This window comes from Ursus maritimus, unplaced genomic scaffold (genome assembly GCF_017311325.1).
Source record: "Ursus maritimus isolate PB19 unplaced genomic scaffold, ASM1731132v1 scaffold_25, whole genome shotgun sequence".
NCBI lineage: Eukaryota > Metazoa > Chordata > Mammalia > Carnivora > Ursidae > Ursus > Ursus maritimus.
The window spans coordinates 19,616,147-19,634,080 of record NW_024425008.1 but is presented as its reverse complement, the minus strand read 5'-3'; positions in this window follow the sequence as shown (position 1 = coordinate 19,634,080).

Genomic DNA, 17,934 nt, shown 5'->3' with positions numbered 1-17,934 from the left:
TCAGTTCCTTGTGGTCATAGGACTGAGGTCCCCATTTCCTTGCTGATTGTACGGCTGGAGCCTCTTTCAACTCCTTGAAGCCCCTGCAATCCCTATTACATTGCTCCTTCCATCCTCAAACAAGCAACAGCACATCAGGTCTTTCTCATGCTTTGAATCTCTTTGACATCCTCTTTTGCCCTCAGCCAGGAGTGACCTCTGATTTTAAGGGCTTTTGCGATTCTACGAGCTTGCTGGCTAATCCATGGCTAATCCACTGGATATGGGAGCAGGAGACTCAGGTCTCCATCTCAATTCTTTCTACCACAACACAACATCTTTACTGAGGGGTAGGATGACTGCAGGGCAGTCACTCAGGGAAACTAATTTACTGGCCATATGTTACATTCAGATTCTAACTCCAGATACTTTAAAAGTGATAAATCCATAAATTCTCTCTTCAAAGATGAATCGTTTTTCAGTTTAAAGTTTCTAAACTTAGAATTCATTTTCCAATCTTTGCATGTATTTAGGTGGTAATACTTTCCTCCAGGAAGCTGTGAATAGATTACTTACAATTTCTTTCCTGATTCCCCTTTCCTCCATCAAATGTGACCTCTTCACTCTCTCCTTCCCCTGGACTGGAAGTACCATGGGCACAGGGGCCATGTTTGCTGTGTGCAGCCTGGTATGGTGAACACAGGAGGCAGTCGGCCATTGAATGAATGAATGAATGAACGGGCAGTCCCTTAGAACCGAGGAAATGGGGTATTCTGAGAGACTAAGGAGAAGTCCTCCCTTAAGCTCACCTCCTCTCTGCCTCCTTCCAGGGACATTCCAGGACCCCAAGTGGGCCACATTCACAGGGGTGTTGTCACTGCACTGAAGGCTACAGCCAGGCTATGGGGTTCTCTTTCTGGTGCTCAGGACTTTATTTTCCTTTCCCGTGGTAGAGGTTGTGAACTGACAGAGCACTAACATTCCTGTAACCAACTTGCTGGCATTCTCCGGAGTTTCCTCCTTCCACACAGCAGGGTGGAATGTGGTAAAATTCAGGTTGGAGCTTAAAGGGAAAGAAGGAGCTTTGAAAGAAGCAATGGCTTGACCGATCAGACTGCCTGGTTCCCACATGGGCTCTGTCCTTTACTAGCTGTGTGAGCTTGGCAAAACTAGTTACCCTCTCCCTGCTCCATTTCCTCATCTGTCAAGTGTTGATAATGGTAGTAAATGTTTCATAGGGGTGAAAACGAGCTCATGCCTATAAAGCATTTTACACAGTGCCTGGCTTCTAGAAAGTGCTTCTCTCTTACAGCCACTTCTCTCATACCCTCGCCTACTTTAAGCATTTCTTCAGGTCTTTCCTTCTCAGTAAGACCTCCCTGAGCATCCTACTTCATATCTCAACCTGCTCTGCCCCTGAGCCAATTGGCACTCTTGATCCACCTACTTGCCCTTCTTTTTCTTCATTCTATAGCCTTTCTCTAAATATTCTGATAAATTACATTTATTTTTAAATGTCAGTTATATATTTGAAGATAGAATAGAAGCTGAAATGGGAAGAAGGCTACTTTTCATGAAATTTTTGTTTTTCCCTTTCAGAGATTAAAAACAAAACCCTCTAAGCTAAATACATCCCTATGGCATCATAGCTGACGCTTCTTCTGAGCTTTAATTTAAGCTTCAAATCGCCCCCACATGGTAAATAAATACCATATAAATATCTGGTGACTTTGCAACGTCTTTTATGTTTTCTACAAGTTCAACTCCTCCGATCCCAACTAGGGTCACCACTAAGCACAGATGATATCTACATTGTATTTATACCCATAAACGAATAGTCTCAGGGCTCTACTTGGATTTAAAGTGTTAGCAAGGACTCTCCTTGGTCTTAGACTATCCTTTGGGGAGGCCTGGGACCACAGAGATCCTATGTGGCACATGTTTTACTGAATTGTCCTCCAAATTCCTCTAGAGTTGAAGTTATGCTTACTTGGTATTCTCCCTGCGGCACCGCAAACCCCTTTCTTTGCAGTCCCTCTTCTGGATAGTTGAACCACAGGTACCAACCCTTCCCCCCTCCATCTCTTTCCATACACTTATCTCTTTCCATACTCTTGTCCTACTAATGCAATACCATCTGCCACACTTTTTCATCCTACTATGGTGTCATTTAGAAACCTACGTCCAAACCATTTCCCTCTGGTCATAATAACTGAAACTGAGTTTTCCTTTCACATTACTCTGTTACTGGTAACCCCCTGCAGGGGGGTTTAAATCTTATTTAATCTACACACACATTGTTGAAGTTCTACTGAGGTTTCATTTAAACTGCAGATCACTCCCATAAGAGAAATAAATATTAGATAAATATCTGGCAAACTTCTTACTCTTAATATCCCTTGGTGTTCCCTAGAAGTTTGGGAACAAGCTGGAGTTTGGTATATTTCTTCCAACATCCAGGTCAACCATCCTTGTCCTTCTCAAGTGACAGTTCTATTTTATAAAGTCTTTCCAATCTTCCTGACAAGCTGTGATCTCTGCCTTTAATGTCTTCATTCATAATTATGCCCCTTTTTGACATTCTTACTATCCACTTACACCTTTCTCTTTTCTCATTATAGTCATCTCTAGTGTTTTAAAATGTTGGTTTTATTATTATTTAGGTGTGCTGAGGCCATAAGGTCAGGAGACAACTGCCATTGAAAAGAGTTACTCATAGTTCCCAAGAGAAAGGAGTGTGCCACACCATGCAGTGCCACACAGGGAGGCACTGGGATCAATTAGGAGGCAACAGGGAAAACATGGGCAAGAGCCCTTACTGTGGTTACTGTGGGAAGGATTGGGAAAGGCCGGGTAAGCAGTTTGGGACTGGCTAGTTTGAATAATTTCAGCAGGCTCTGTAGGGCAGAGGTCCTCCCCCCGAGTTGTCTGGTACCTGGCGGCAGGGTGGTTAGGGTGGGTAGATCTTGGCTTAGACTGTAAGGGCCAGATAAAACAGGTGATTAAGGTGAATGGGTTTTGGGTGGGTTGGTTTTCATATGAAAGGAGCACTTGCAGGAGAGTTCTTTACAGTCTCTAGGAACTGGCACGCTGGGGGAGACAGTCTCTCAAGGAGTTGCAAGGCCTCGGATGTCTGAGCATCAGAAAATACAGAATATAAACAGACAGGATTAATATATTCAGTCGCCTAAGTTCTCTCCAGATCTCTTAATAATTGAATTTCTTCTTCTTCCCTACTTAACTATCTCCTTCCCATTTTCCACACAGTTAACTTGATATTTGGTTTTATACTCGGGAATTCAACTTTCCACCAATACTCTTGCCTTGTCAGTGCCAACGGTCGCCATCTTCACTTAAACTACCAAGATGAAGCACTGGATTAGATTAACCATACTTCACACTCACTTTGGATCTTGTTCTCTGAAATTCCCCTTATCACCTACATACCCCTTGTCCTCCTTTATCTCTGTTTATTCCACTCAGCAAGTTCTTTTCTCTCCATTTTGAGTTCATGGACTTCTCCAATCACTTCCTATCAATGCTATTCCAAATGCTATTGATCGACCCACATGATGCCTTCAGTTTAGCCTTCCACTCTTACTTCCTTCATTTAGTTCCCCTTCAACCAGAATCGACAAGCTTGTTTCTTCTTCTAACTAGTGTATACATGACTGCTAGATTAATCTTCCCTAAATGTAATTCCTGTTATGAGACTCCTGTACAAATGCCTTTATTGACTTCTTTACATCTATTGAGCGAAGAACAAACAGATTATTCCTGCATTAATGGCCCTTTATGGTATGGCTTTTTGCCCTTCTCTTGGATGAAATCTGCTTTGATATTCCCTGGCCAGTTTTGAACTTTCTCTCTAAAAGACATGTAACCCTATGGAGGTTTTAATTATTTGCATATCATTAGACAAAAAGCTTTCTCATGGCAGAGGCTTTATCTTTATTCATTTTTGTATTTTCCATAGTGATTAGCAATAAACCTTTGAAATAGCAGGTGTTAAAGATTACTTTGAACGACATAGAATCTCAAACCCTACATTAGGAATCTTAGTACTTCAGCTAAATCCTTAATTAGGTGTCATTTTTAAGAAAATAAAGATATTTTATAAGTAATTGAATATACATCTCCAAGAAATTACTCTACAAATGTTTGTTTGAATCAAACACTTAAACAAAGTCCCAAATTGCCACATGTATCTTAGTTTGCATTATATTTTGTGCTATTAGTTCTCCTTGTGCTTTCAATGGTACATTTAATGCTTAGAAAAGGGTTAAACAAATGCTATGTGTTGTATCCAAGGGAGGAGGGAAAGTGAGACAAATTAAGTTGTTTATATAAAAGCCAAGAAAATCCAAGACACAGAAATAGTCTAATACATCATGAACTCCCCCACATTGCAGGCTTTGAGAGGGTAGCTACATTATCTTGCTTGGAGACAGCGAGGGGGTAGAAAACAGTGGAAAGTCTGATTTATGATCCTATATTGAGTAGCCAGGCCACTCCCTAGTTTTCCACCTAGCAGGTGAGAGGAAGTAGAAAATAGAGTCATATACTTTCCGAAGTAGAAAGGTTCTTAGAGGTCATTTGGTTCAATCTTCTGCCAGTAGCAGGAGTCTTTCCCAAGTGCCACCGACATATGGCTTCTGTTGTGCATCCCACCGAGAATGATGATTGCTCTATTGAGGGATCTCATTTCACTTTAGGACAGAACTAATTATTAGGAAATCCTTCTTTCTATTGAGTTGAAATATGCTTCCCATAACTTTTACCCAGTGGCCCTTGTTCTATCCTCTGGAGTAACGCAGAATAGATTTAATTCATCTTTCTTATAATTGCCCTCCAAATAGCTGAAGCTCACTATCATGTCCTCTATCAGTCTTTTCTAGAGGCTAAATAAAAATCTCTATTCCTTACATAAATGACAATTCCAAAGCACTTTATTTCCTTCTTGCATTTGGAATTTATATCACGTCAATTAGCATATTAATTTGTGTGCATTTCCACTCTCTTTCTTCCTCTTTGTCCTATGTTGAACTGAATTGAGGAATTTTTTTCCTGAATCTTTTATTCTCCTAGCCACCTTTCTCAAGATCCACCTTAGGTCTTTAATATTTCTTTTAAATATAACTTCCAGAAGAGAAAGGGGACAGGAAAAGCAATGCATTCTTTTAAAAGAATGTCTTTCCAATGATTTTAAAGGGAAATATGTTGATTTTGTGGTAGTTAAGACTATGATGAAATTCTTTTAGAGGAGTAAGGAGGAGATGAAACTATGAGAGACTTAACACAGAACATAAAACGTGGAAACTTTGAAGAGGCTTCCTTAGGCAGTCTCCCACCCGTGATGCTCCGTCTTGCCCGCTGGACTGGGCTATCAGGCTCTGGCTCTTCCTCTGCCTGAACTGTAGAGAATCTGGAGGGACTGTGACTTCTCTTGATCTTATCAGTGTAGTCCTCCCAAGGCAGCCTCAAATTATAATTTGATGAATAAAATGAAGCAGATATTCGTGGCTTCCAGAGAGCACAAGGCCAACTAGAGCCTCCCCGACTTGGCCTCCTGGACCTCACTTTAAGTAGTGGTACAAACTGATGAAATATCCCAGAATACTAAATGGAGTATCTGACTTTTATTTCTGCTGAATTTTATCATGTCACTTTTTGTCTCTCTCTCTTTTATTTTCATTCCCTTAAGAATCTCTTATGGCTTGATTCTGTCCTCCAGTGAAAATTTCTGTCATCTTTCATTTGATAAGTATGACATTTATGTCTTAATCTAAACTTTAGATAAAGTTATTGAATAGGATAGAACCAAGAACTAGACCCTTAGGTCTGTCATTTGGGACCTCCCTCCAGACAGACATGGGTACTTTAATCAATATCATTTAAGTTCCAGTGTCCTACCCTTTGTGAAAACACATAACAGTATTATTAGCCAGCAAACATTTCTCCATTTTGTCCACAAGGGTGTCCTAAAAGCTTTGTTACAGCTTTGCTGAAGTCTTTGGTAAGATTGCATTGTCTCACCAAATTTCCTTATCAAAAAGAGAAGGCAGTGTCTTTTGTCTTAAGTTCATGCTGGAGAATCATCACATTCTTTTTTGTGAATATACCAACATTCTCATTAGCTATTAGCATGCCTATATCAGTAAACTACATGAATTTCATTAGTCTGTAATTTCTAGAATCTTTTTCACTTAAAATTAAAATTTTCATTTTCATTTGGTATTTTCGTCTTCTTATGAATGTTTTAAAGACACTGACGTCATGATAATAACGCAAGGTTCACTTAGTATCATGATTTAACTCAATGTGGGTTGGAAACTGATTTATTTAACCCTTTATGATTCATCCAAATCTTGAAGTAGTTCTAGAAAAATCCCCATGCTCTAGAACAGTGCTATCCAAAGAACTTGCTGTGATGTTGAAAATGTTCTGTATCTGCACTGCCCAGAACAATAGCCACTAGTCGTATATGGCTATTGAGCCCTTGAAATTTGACTAGTGCAACTAAGGGACCGTTGTTTAAATTTTGATTAATTTTAACTTAACTTTAAATAGCCACATATATAGCTGATAGTTACCATATTAGAGAACACAATTCTAGGATTCTGGCCTTTTTATTAATGTAGAGCCTTCTCTCTTTTTGTATTGCAAAAATTTGATTATATTGTCAGATTAAAAAAAAACTTAGCATGCCTCTCATCAAAGGATTACCTCTATCTTTTCATGGAGATGTTTAAAATCTGCTTTTCTTAGTATATATAGATATCTCTACCTTCTGCTCCTCTTCAGACTTCCTAGAACAAAAATTTTAAGATTCAGTATGGCACTTGGGAAGAGCCATTCCATGCACAGATGGTTGAAATTTTGCTAAAAGGAATAGGGATAGATTTTTCTCTCTTTTATAGACCATTCCTCATATCACTTCCCCTGTCACCACCCTAACCATCACCGTCTCAATTAGCAGGGGATGAGCTCTTGAAGTTTCTGAATGCAGTCTGGATAGGCACATCTTCAGTTGGAAAAGCGCAAGATGTTAACAAGAAATTAATGCTTACAACAGGAACACAGCTCTTAAGTACATTATTTAAAACGTTGGAGCCACAGAGTGTTATAAAGAGAAAATGCTTTCCTGAGGCCTGATACAATTAGAACGGGAAAGATTTTTACACAGGAGTGTATTGGGAAGATGTAGCTTACATCCACATTTTTGACTTTGTAGCCTGGGTTGTTAGATTGGCATGTCATGACTTCGAAGGTGTGTGTGTGTGTGTGTGTGTGTGTGTGTGTGTGTTTGTATATATACTGATGTGGGAAACAAAGGCAGATGAAAAATTATTAGATTTCCTTACGATTTACAGCCCATTGACAAGTCCTTGAAACAGGCAGGGTGACGTTCTTCTAGTGACTCAGCTGCCTGGATGTTAATACTCTGCTAAGAGCAAAAGGCAATCCTAGCCTGACACCCCCCCGCCCCCAACCAGTATCCTGTAAGTCTGCTTTAACACATAAAAATTCCTTTGGAAACTTCCTTTATCTGTACTCCCCATGATACATGTTGAATATCATCTCCCAAGCATATGACCCACTGATATACATCTGAAGGGTCTCATGATTCAGGTTTTATTAAACGGTAGTAAATGACCTTTTCCTAACAATAGCTAGCCCTTCAAGGTCCTGGAATCCTTTCTTCCAAAGCTATCCCTAACCCCCTCCCAACTTCAAAGTATATAACGGGCCACTCCTCATGACCCCAGAGCAGCACTTTCTGCCCACAGGTCCTGTCCCGCTGCTTTAATAAAACCACCTTTGCACTAAAGATGTCTCAAGAATTCTTTCTTGGCCATTGACTTTGAACCCTAACATCTTTCCCACATCATATACAAATGCACAGAATCAGGTAATATGTCTAGGTAAATCTGTATCTACAATGCCCTATGCTCATTCTTACATCTGAGTTTGTAGCCTGCATTTTCTTATGAATAATTAATTCTTATGACAAGAAAACTAAGAAGAGCCCCAGGATTTGTTAACTATTTTTGAAACTGTGGGGTGAGGGGGAGCTGGATACTTAATTCTCAAAAATGTGTGGATTACTAACAATGAACAATAACGATAGCCTGCCTTTGCAGGCTTAACTGGGAAGAACATCTTGCCATGCTCAGCTTCCTCTGGGGCAGCTTCTCTATGCAAGTGGAGGTTAGGTTAGTCTGACAGGCACAGCTCACTCATTCACTGACTCACAGCGACAAATCTGGGACACCACACGCTCTCAACCTTCTTTGTTTCCTAATGAATTTGAAGTATTAGCAAAATGACCAGAGCAGTTCCCTAAGGGTATTCAGTAGAAATAACATATTGGTAAATTGTCAAGTGCTTTGAAAAACAACAAAAACAAAAAAACTCCTAAATAAAGTACTAAGTGTTATTTTATGCCTCCTGCTACACAAAGCCCATTTACGGGCTCAATTCCCTTAATTCCCTTGTTGATGGTGGTGGTGGTGGTGGTGGTGGTGATGGTGTTTTGTTTGTTTGTTTGTTTGGGGGGTTTTTCTTTTGGACACAGTTGGAAGAGGAACAATTAACTCTGGCCATTGTATTCTAAGTAATTACTGATTACCCCATACCTTCTCAGAAAATTATGCAGAATGGGAAGTAAAACCAAACAGTGACCTGTAGGTGGTTTGTACTGTTTGTAGCTAACAAACACTGCACCCCAGCTCCATTTACGCCCGTATTGCTTAACTGTCCCCAGCCAGTGATGATGGACGATAGTACTTGAGTCCAGAGAAAGGAGCCCTGAGGCCCTTACCGCATCACTGCGCTAATGGACCCTGAACTTGTTTAAGAGAGAGCAATTAATTCTTAGACCAGCTTCGCAGCAGAGACTTCCAGAGCTGACTTTTCTTTGTGTCCTAGAACCAACCATCTCATATCTACCCTTGTAGGGCAAACATATATAGAGCAGGAGGGAAATAAGAATTATGACTGAGCTCCCTGCCACCCCATATCTTTATTTTCTGCTTGATCTCTTTGGTAAATTCCCCACAAGAAGTGGGAGTTCTCTACCCTTTTAATGAAGAGTAACATCACCTGTCTGCCTACTTTTCTTCCTCTCTCCTTCCCTTCCTCCCCACTCACTTCGTAAATATTGATGGAGTATGTATTATGGGTCAGGCACTGTGTTAGGTGGTAAAGGCAGCATATGCACCCTAAAATATGCTACTTTGGCATTGGGATAATTTTGAGCTAAAGACACTTGAAAAACAGCAGGTGCAAGAGAAGGGCGTTCTAATCTTCCCTTTTCTGCCTGAAAACAGGAGATTAAAAACTCCCATGTGAAAGATATTCTCCTTGTATTGGGAGAAAAGAAACATTCCTCAATGGGGAGCCAAAGCTAAGAGAATTCTGTACAAACAGACCTTGTCAAAATAATTCTTATCTTCCTTTAGCCTCTCCGGAATATTTTAGTTACTTTTCCACAATTGCCTCTCTTTGTTCAATGCGATATAAAAGCATTTAGGTTTTGCCACTTCTTTGGACTCCCATGTCACATAAAATTTATATAAATCTGTATGCTTTTCTTCTGTTAATCTGTTTTATGTCATTTTAATTCTAAAGCACAGACAAAAAACCTGAAGATGGTAGAGGGAAAGTTTCTCCTTCCCTACAGTGGTGATGATGACATAGGGATTAATAAGGTGACTTTCTAAAGCCAACAGTCTCTGCACTGTTGCTGTTCCTTTCCTAAATTGCACCCCAACTCCCTTACCCCAACACAGGCTCACTGAAAAAAAAGGTGCTGATTTCAATAGAAGGAGGGAGGTTTACTGGAATCAGGGGAGAATTTCAAGGCAGGAGGAGGAATCCTAATGGACAAAAGGAGGCAAGACAATAATGGCCTCCAAGTAACACATTTAAAGTTTGGCTGCTTTTGTGCTAAAACCATTAGACATGATTAACACTCTGGTAACTCAGTAAATAAGAGCTTTAGTTCCTTTGAAATAATTCTGGGTGGTGGGTGGAGAGAGCAGAAGGAGAAACATAATTAGGGGGTAGGTGGAGAGGCAGGAGGGCCCTTCTTAAGTGTTTACATGGTGGGGGGGGGTTGCTTTTTCAACATGTAACTCAACCAGTTTACCCTTCCATTGTTACATGCTTCATGATGCTTTATTCTTGCTCCGTAATTGAAGGAGATTACAGTTTAAAAGTAATATTTAAAAATGGATTATCTAATGTATACTGCTTATTATGTTGGCTCAGTACGTTGTGCGTATAGGTTGTAAAGCTTTTAGGGATTAAGTTGTAATTAATTTTTTATCACGTCAATTTCTTATGTGATTTCCTATGCTCCTTTGCCTGCATATTCTCTAACAGGAATTTTCTAAAGATACCTGGCTATTTTTGTCCAGGAGCTAAGAAATATCTCTAAGTACAACTCATATAGAAACAACCCGGATGAAGATATGGTAATGGGGGGGAGGGGGGGACAGTTTCCTTGACAAAGTTCCTTTTGTATATAAATTATGTTTATTGTAGGGTTGCTTGAACTAGCTGTTTAAGCTAGATTTTATTGAAAAGTTGGATTTGGGGAATTGAGTGTTGGTGGAATTTGTCTGCATAAATAGGTAGGTAATAAGCAGGGTGCTCATTGTAGCCATTCAATGGATATTTACTGAATTGGTCATAAATGAGAGGTTTCCTCACCATGACAATTACTTTTTACACTATAATATATTTAAATTGAGGGCTTTGTCGGGTTAATGTGGTATTCTAATGGCACCCTGGAACGGTGTTGTGTTGTAGATTTCTATAAAAAAACAGTAAGTGCCCAATTACTTAAAAGCCAAAACACCATGTCCAAACATTAAAAGAGATTCCATTCAAACTGGATATTTCTGGAACATCTGATTTTAAACAAACAGCCTTGTTACCTCTATAGTTATTCTTACTGACCATGTTAAGTTTCACCTGAGCGCTGTGTTCTTGGAAAAGAACAAAGATCAAGAAATCCTCCCACCCTTTGTGTTCCTGGAAATGATTTAGTGCAAAGAACCACTTTTCCTCCTACCACCTAGATAAGACTCATCAACAACCTGTCCCCCCCCCCCATGGTTTGCTCCTGATAAGGCCAGATGCAGACCCTTCAAGCTTCCATTCTTCACCTCTTAAATGATTAGCGAAACTGTTATGTCGCCACTCATTAACTGAAACAAAACACTTGTTAACTAAGCTTTGGTTAAGGTTCCCTTCTTCTCCCAGATTACTGAAGTTTGCTCCACTTCTCAGTCTGGGCCTACGCACGCACAACCTCTCCTTAACAGCCTGCCATGGTCTGAAAGTTTGTACACCCCCAAAATTCATATGTTGAAACCCTACCCACCAATGTAAAGATGTTAGAAGGTGGGGCCTTTGGGAGATGAGGTCATGAGGGTGAAGACTTCATGAATGGGATCAGTGCCCGTATAAGAGTCAGCAGAGAGCTTGCTTCCTCTCTCTGCTGTCTGCCCCATGAGATACAACAAGAAGTAGGAAGTCTCCAAACCGGAGGAGATGCTCACCAGAACCTGATCGTACTGGCATCCTGACATTCCAGTCTCCGGAACTGTGAGAAATAAATTTCCATTAAGTACGAGCCTCCCACTCTGTGGTGGTTTGATAAAGCAGCCTGTGCCTGTACCCCTCCTGAGAGTGGCCTTATGATAAAGCATTCTCTCATCTGCTAACCCATAGCACCATCTTTTCATCCCACTTCCCCATACCTGGTTCTCTGTAGCCTTGTTCACTCCTCCTCCATAAAAGAAGCATCTTTTTTGCCTAACTCTTGAGGTGCTCATAGATCTTATGGTTACAGTGTTCTTCCTACCACAGTAGCCTCCTTCCCTATTGCAATAGTTTTCCCACATTTACCACTTGGAATAATCCTTTCAAATAGTCTCTCCCTACCAAGTCCAAATTCATCTTTACTTGACATCACTCACACTTGTTAGATACCGTATTCCAAGGTGCTCAGACAAATTTAAAAACTTCCTAATGGATTTAAAAAAAAAATAAACCAGACATGAAATTTTTCTTGCTGTTCTCAGTATTTTAGAACACATTAAGACAACAGGGTTACCAAAACTCTAGTTCCTCTTGAAGTCTATACTTGAAAACTTCCAACCCTCACTCTGTCTAGCCCATATTTTGTTTCCTACTCTAGGTTAAAATTCTCTGTGTGTACTTTCCTCTTGAAAACAAAGATATTGAATAGACCTTAGGCATCGAGGATTTGTTTCTAGTTTCTGTTGTTTGACAGCAACGCCTGAGGTCTGTGGCATGAAATGATCTCAAAATTTTGCTCTGTGAGACTGTATGGTTGGGAGTGAGAGATTTACCCGTCTGAACCTCACTGTGGCTTTATTATCTGAAAACAATGTAGAGAGAAATAGTTTTAGATATGTTCATGTATTTGGGGGATTCCTTTGGAACGTAGGCGCCCTGCTATTTTCATTAGCTTCTCCAGCTCTCAGGACAGTCCTTGACATACGATGTACTCTTAGCAGCGATTTCCTTCAGTATATTATTAAAAACAACCATATTTTGGGGCCTCCTGCTGCAGATCTAGAGATAAAACAGCTTTGTGGCTCTTCTCACTGGGTCGATAGTAGAGTGAACAGGTAGATAAGGAAGGCAGCATTTTCCTCCTGACTCTCTTCTCAAGGTCAGAGCAGGAAGAGAGTGCCTGTACTCAGCAGAGCATTCTTCATGTGGTTGTTACCTATCCCGTTGGGCTTAATTCTGTTCTTAATGAGCTGCACACCTGTGTCTCTGGCTGGTTGCCCTCCACACAGTGGGAGGAGGCAAGGGAGGGTGAATTCCTCCTTCATCCTGAGTCCTAGGATTCTGGGTTGTGCCTGCCTGTATTTTGTTGACCATCCCCAGTGTGGGTGGTATTCTGAACATTTTCCCATTATGCTAAGCAGCCAACATCGGCTTTGTTATGCAGATTGAGGTTAAAGACAGTGAAATTTCTCAGTCATATCCAGGCACACCACAGCCCCAGCAAATTTCCCAACTGCATAAGGAAATCTTGCCTGATTGTTTTTGTTTTAGTTTCCTGTTGAGTGGATGCTTATCACAACTCAAGAGAAGATGGTGGTAGAGTTCACCAAAGCCTTGGGCTTCAGGGTGAATGGCCTTACAATAAAGAATGCAAAATGAGTCCTGAAATCTGAAAGACTTTTATCAGCCTATCACTTTTTTGGTGGGGGGGGATTCTTTATAAGGGTCTGGGGTCAGGAGGGAGATGGACAGTAATAACTCATATTTCTTTTGACCATTATCTCAATTTTAGAAAATGGCTGGGTGAATTTTTATTGGTTACAAGATATATTTGGGATAGAACTCAAAATGTAGCCTTTGAAAAGTGTGCAGGATTCACTTCAGGGGGCCATGGGAGCACTTTAAGGAGTTAAACAGTCCTTCCCTGTAGAAACTGAGACCAACGGACAATTAAGAGTCCTGTGGTGGACCATATCTGAAGATATAGGCCAGACATACTGAAATGAGGCAAAATCATGACTATGGTATGACCCCAAGATCCAAAGTTCTGAACTGACATGTTAGTTGTGGCTGCTGGTTTATGTTTGAGTTCTTCTCACATGGGCTTCCAGGGTGTGAAGGGGATCGGTATATGCTACTCCTAAATATGTCCCTTTGGCATAAGGATTATTTTGATTTGAAGGCAATAAAGCAACAAATGCAGAAAAAGCTCTTTTCTCTTCCCATCTCCCTAAAAGCAGGACATATATTTCCCTTTGTGAAGTTGTTCTTGCCCACCCTTTTCCCACACCAAGAATAACCCTTATCACAAGAGATAGAGAGTAGGCACAGAATTAAGTCTGCATAAACAAATCTTACTAATAACCCTCATCTTCCATTGGTTTCCCCAATATATTTACCTTCTCACAACTATTGCCCCTAGAACACTAAGCCCCTTTTCCTTTGTTGTATCACTTCTCACAAAGGTATTACTCTTTGTTAACATGATATACAAATCCCCAGATCTGATCCTTTAGGTCCTCGCTTGTTTTCTATGAAGGACTCCATGTATATAAAAATTAAAATATTAACATCAAATAAAATTTGTATGCCTTTTCTCCTGTTACTCTGTCATTCATTGGTCTAATTTGCAGGCTCCATTTATAGAACCTAAGAGGGTAAAATAAAGGTCCCCCCCACCCCCCTTCTGCAGGTACTATCTCAAATCTCTCTCTCATTTTCTCTATGTACTTCTATCTTGCCTAAGCCGTTGGTTACCAGATTTATTTTATCCTGTCCTTTTTTCATCTTATCAGTAGGCACACAACTCCAATATATGTTTATTTGGTTATAAATTATATACTGGTAGTGCACTAGTATTTCTGTGCGTTATAAAATACACATAAAAATAGAAATGTTAAATTAAAAATATCAGTATTCTGATATTCTTTTCCTCACTCCCCAGTGGATCTTTGAAGCCTCATTTCATTTTGGGGAACCTGCTCTAAGATGGGCTTCTTTCAAGAGCCAGAGTGAACTTTTTGAAGTGCAAATACAATCCTATCACTCACCTGTTTAAGACTAAGATGGCTTCCCTCTGCACTGTGAATGAAATCCTGTTCCCAGAAGCCACAGAGGCCCTCCTGCCCTGTTCCAATTTGACCCGTCTCCTTCTCCAGGCACTTCTCTGCTCCTCTGGCCTTGGTTCATTAGGATCCTGCCATCTTGGTTTCCATTCCAGTTGTTCCAAAGCTGCAGTCTCATGCCTGTCACTGAGTTTTCATGTAAGTTGTTTTGAAGGCTCTTACTTCTACTCCTCACATGAATAATTTTTGCTCATTCTTTGAGTATCTTCTTTCATGTCATTTCTTCTAAGAAAACTTTCCTGACCAACTCACTCATCTCCCACTCATCCAAATCAGTGTTCCCTATACCAAGCTCCCATCTCATTCTTAAGTTTTCCTTCGTGGCACTTATGATAAATATGCATACTGGTGACATTGTTTGCTTGATAACTATTCCTACCAATAACTTCTGTGTGCCCTGGGGCTATTTTTTTTTTTTTTTGAGCATTTTATCCTGGTGCCTAGAACAATATTTAACACATAGTAAGCACACAATACAATTTTGATAGTTGAACAAATGAATAGTGACCATATTTTCCAAATCAAACACCATGGTATGTGGTTTTGGGGGACAAAGCCTAGTCTATTTGGAGTAGAGACTCTTCCATAAAATCCAGGATATAGGACTGGTGAATTTCCTCTTTATTCTTGTCAACTATATATCCCGTTGGGCTTTGTGGCTGTTGTGATATGAATATCAGACAGAGATTATATCCAATGAATGAACATATTGCAGGATCCTGTGGGGTAGTGCTTTCCTTCTCAATGTGCCTATCACTTCCTCAATTGTAATGCCGCCATTTTTGGCAAGGAGCTGCTGATGCTACAAGTCCAGCTCTCACTTTTATTCAGTTGTCTTGATTAGGCAATAATCCAGTGTTCCTAAATTATTCACAAGTCTCAGGCATTGCTAAGGACTAGCAACTGTCAAATATGGTAATTGTCAGCTGGGCAGGAAGAAGGACCTGATTTAAATGTATGCATTTAAATGAACAGGAAAAGCAGAACTGGAAAAGTGACCCCATCCCTTCCTTAAGTGCCCAGACAGTTAAATGCATGATGGATTTCCCCAGGGCTCCTGGGCCAGCTGCTCTTCCCCCTCAAAAAGAAAGGGAAAAGCCATTCCCTGTTGTAATCCAGGGCAGAGGGTCTGACACTGACTGAGTGCCTGTACTATTTGGCCAGGACTAACTTGCATAAACACATGTGATGGGGACATATTGAAATATGAATTGGGGCTTTTTCCTTTTTAAATTACCTCCTGTGATAATCAAGTTTGTTGTGCCTTCCCTACGCCAGCCTAGACAGCTGTACGCTGCTTTGAGGGGAAGAGGGAAGCCACCATATAGTCAGAGCACGAGGTCAAAGAAACTCAGTTATCTATTTACTTAGTTCTTTAACAAATAATTAGCATAACTCCTAAATTGTACTAGGAGTTCTGGGAATACAGTGTGCTTAAAACATGGTCCCTTCCTTGTGAAGCCTACCTTCTACTTGGATCGATAGATAAAAAACAGAAACTAATAAATAATCAATATAACCACTGTAACAAGAATGGTAATATTAGTAATCAAGTCAGGGGAAAAAGATAGAACATGAAGTAGGTGAGAATATTTAGGTACCTCACCGAATACATGTCCTTTAAATAGTACTGCCAGATTTAGCAAATAAAAATATAAGCTGTCCAGTATGTATGTACAAGGGCCATCCTTATACTAAAACGCTATTCATTGTTAATCTGAGATTCAAATTTAACTGAACATCTTCTGTTTTATCTTGCAACCATTCAAACTGCACATCTTGCACAATTCAAATTGTGTCTTGAATAATGTGAAGAAGCTGGCAACCGAAAGCCCTAGAGAAGGAGCTGGCAGACAGGGGATGTGCAGGTGTAAAGTGCCCTAAATCAGGAACAAGGAGGAGAGACTGAGGATGGGGATGAGAGGTTGTCCAGACCAGACTGTGTAGGGCCTGTGAGCCATGTTATGGATTATGGATTTTATTTTAGTGTGATGGGAAATCGCTGAAAATGTCATCTGGGAAGAAGAGTGACATTATCCACTTTTTGTTTTAAAGATATCACTGTGGCTTCAGGGTTGAAAACAGGCAGGAGGTAAAAGAAGAAGTAGATACAACTGGGCAGGGGAGAAATACTTTTTTCTATCCATCTTAGTTTCATTGGCTAGGGCCTGTACTTTAGATTGATGAAAGACAGATTAACAAGAGAAGAATAAATAGAAGTTTCTTGCGTGCACCACACATACACGGGGGAGTACTCAGTGACTAATAACTCAAAGGAGTGGTTAGAAGCTGGGCTTATATGGCATCGTAACAAAAAACAATACATTGGTAAAGAAGTGACAAAGACAAAGGAAAGGGACTTTGAGCTTCTAGGGGTGGCAAATTGTGGGAAGGCAAATATATGAGAGAAACTGATGAAACATAAGGGTTGTTTCGGCAAGATGGGTTTGGTAGATTATTCCGGTGTCACCTTTGGGTTAAGAGTCTAGAGTTGCCTCTGGTGATTCAGAATCATCCTGTTCTTCCTGTTATGGAGGGGGAAGGCAGAGAGTTTTCTTTTCTTTTCTTTTTTTTTTTTTAAAGATTTTATTTATTTATTCGACAGAGATAGAGACAGCCAGTGAGAGAGGGAACACAAGCAGGGGGAGTGGGAGAAGAAGAAGCAGGCTCATAGCGGAGCAGCCTGATATGGGGCTAGATCCCATAACGCCGGGATCATGCCCTGAGCCGAAGGCAGATGCTTAACCGCTGTGCCACCCAGGCGCCCCAGGCAGAGAGTTTTCTTAATTCTTAATTGCCTTCAGCTGAAATGAATCCTTACACCGAAGTGACCTGTTTTGGGGTGGCATATTGCCAGAAAAAACAATGTAAGAGTGTATTACAATAGACCTGCCATAAGATGGTGAGGCTTGAAGGAGGGTGGGTCTGGTGGAGGTGATGAGAAATACTTACATACTTAGATTTGGTATATATTTTAGAAGTACAGCCAGTGAGAATTACCAGAGGAGTCCATGTGTGTTGGTGGGAAGAGAAGAATCAAGAATCATTCCATTTTAGCCTAAGCAATCATTTCAAAATTTGTAAATGTCAGCAGGAACAACAAATTTTTATTCAAATTTCTATGGAGTTTTCCCACTTTGGCATCAGATAGAAGATAGGCTGGCGAAGAAATGGGGAGAGACAGAAGGAATGGCCATTTTAAATGGAAAGATCTTAAGACTGATGGATTATTCAGCATCTGGAACCATGTCCAGGGAGCTGCATGGAATCAGAG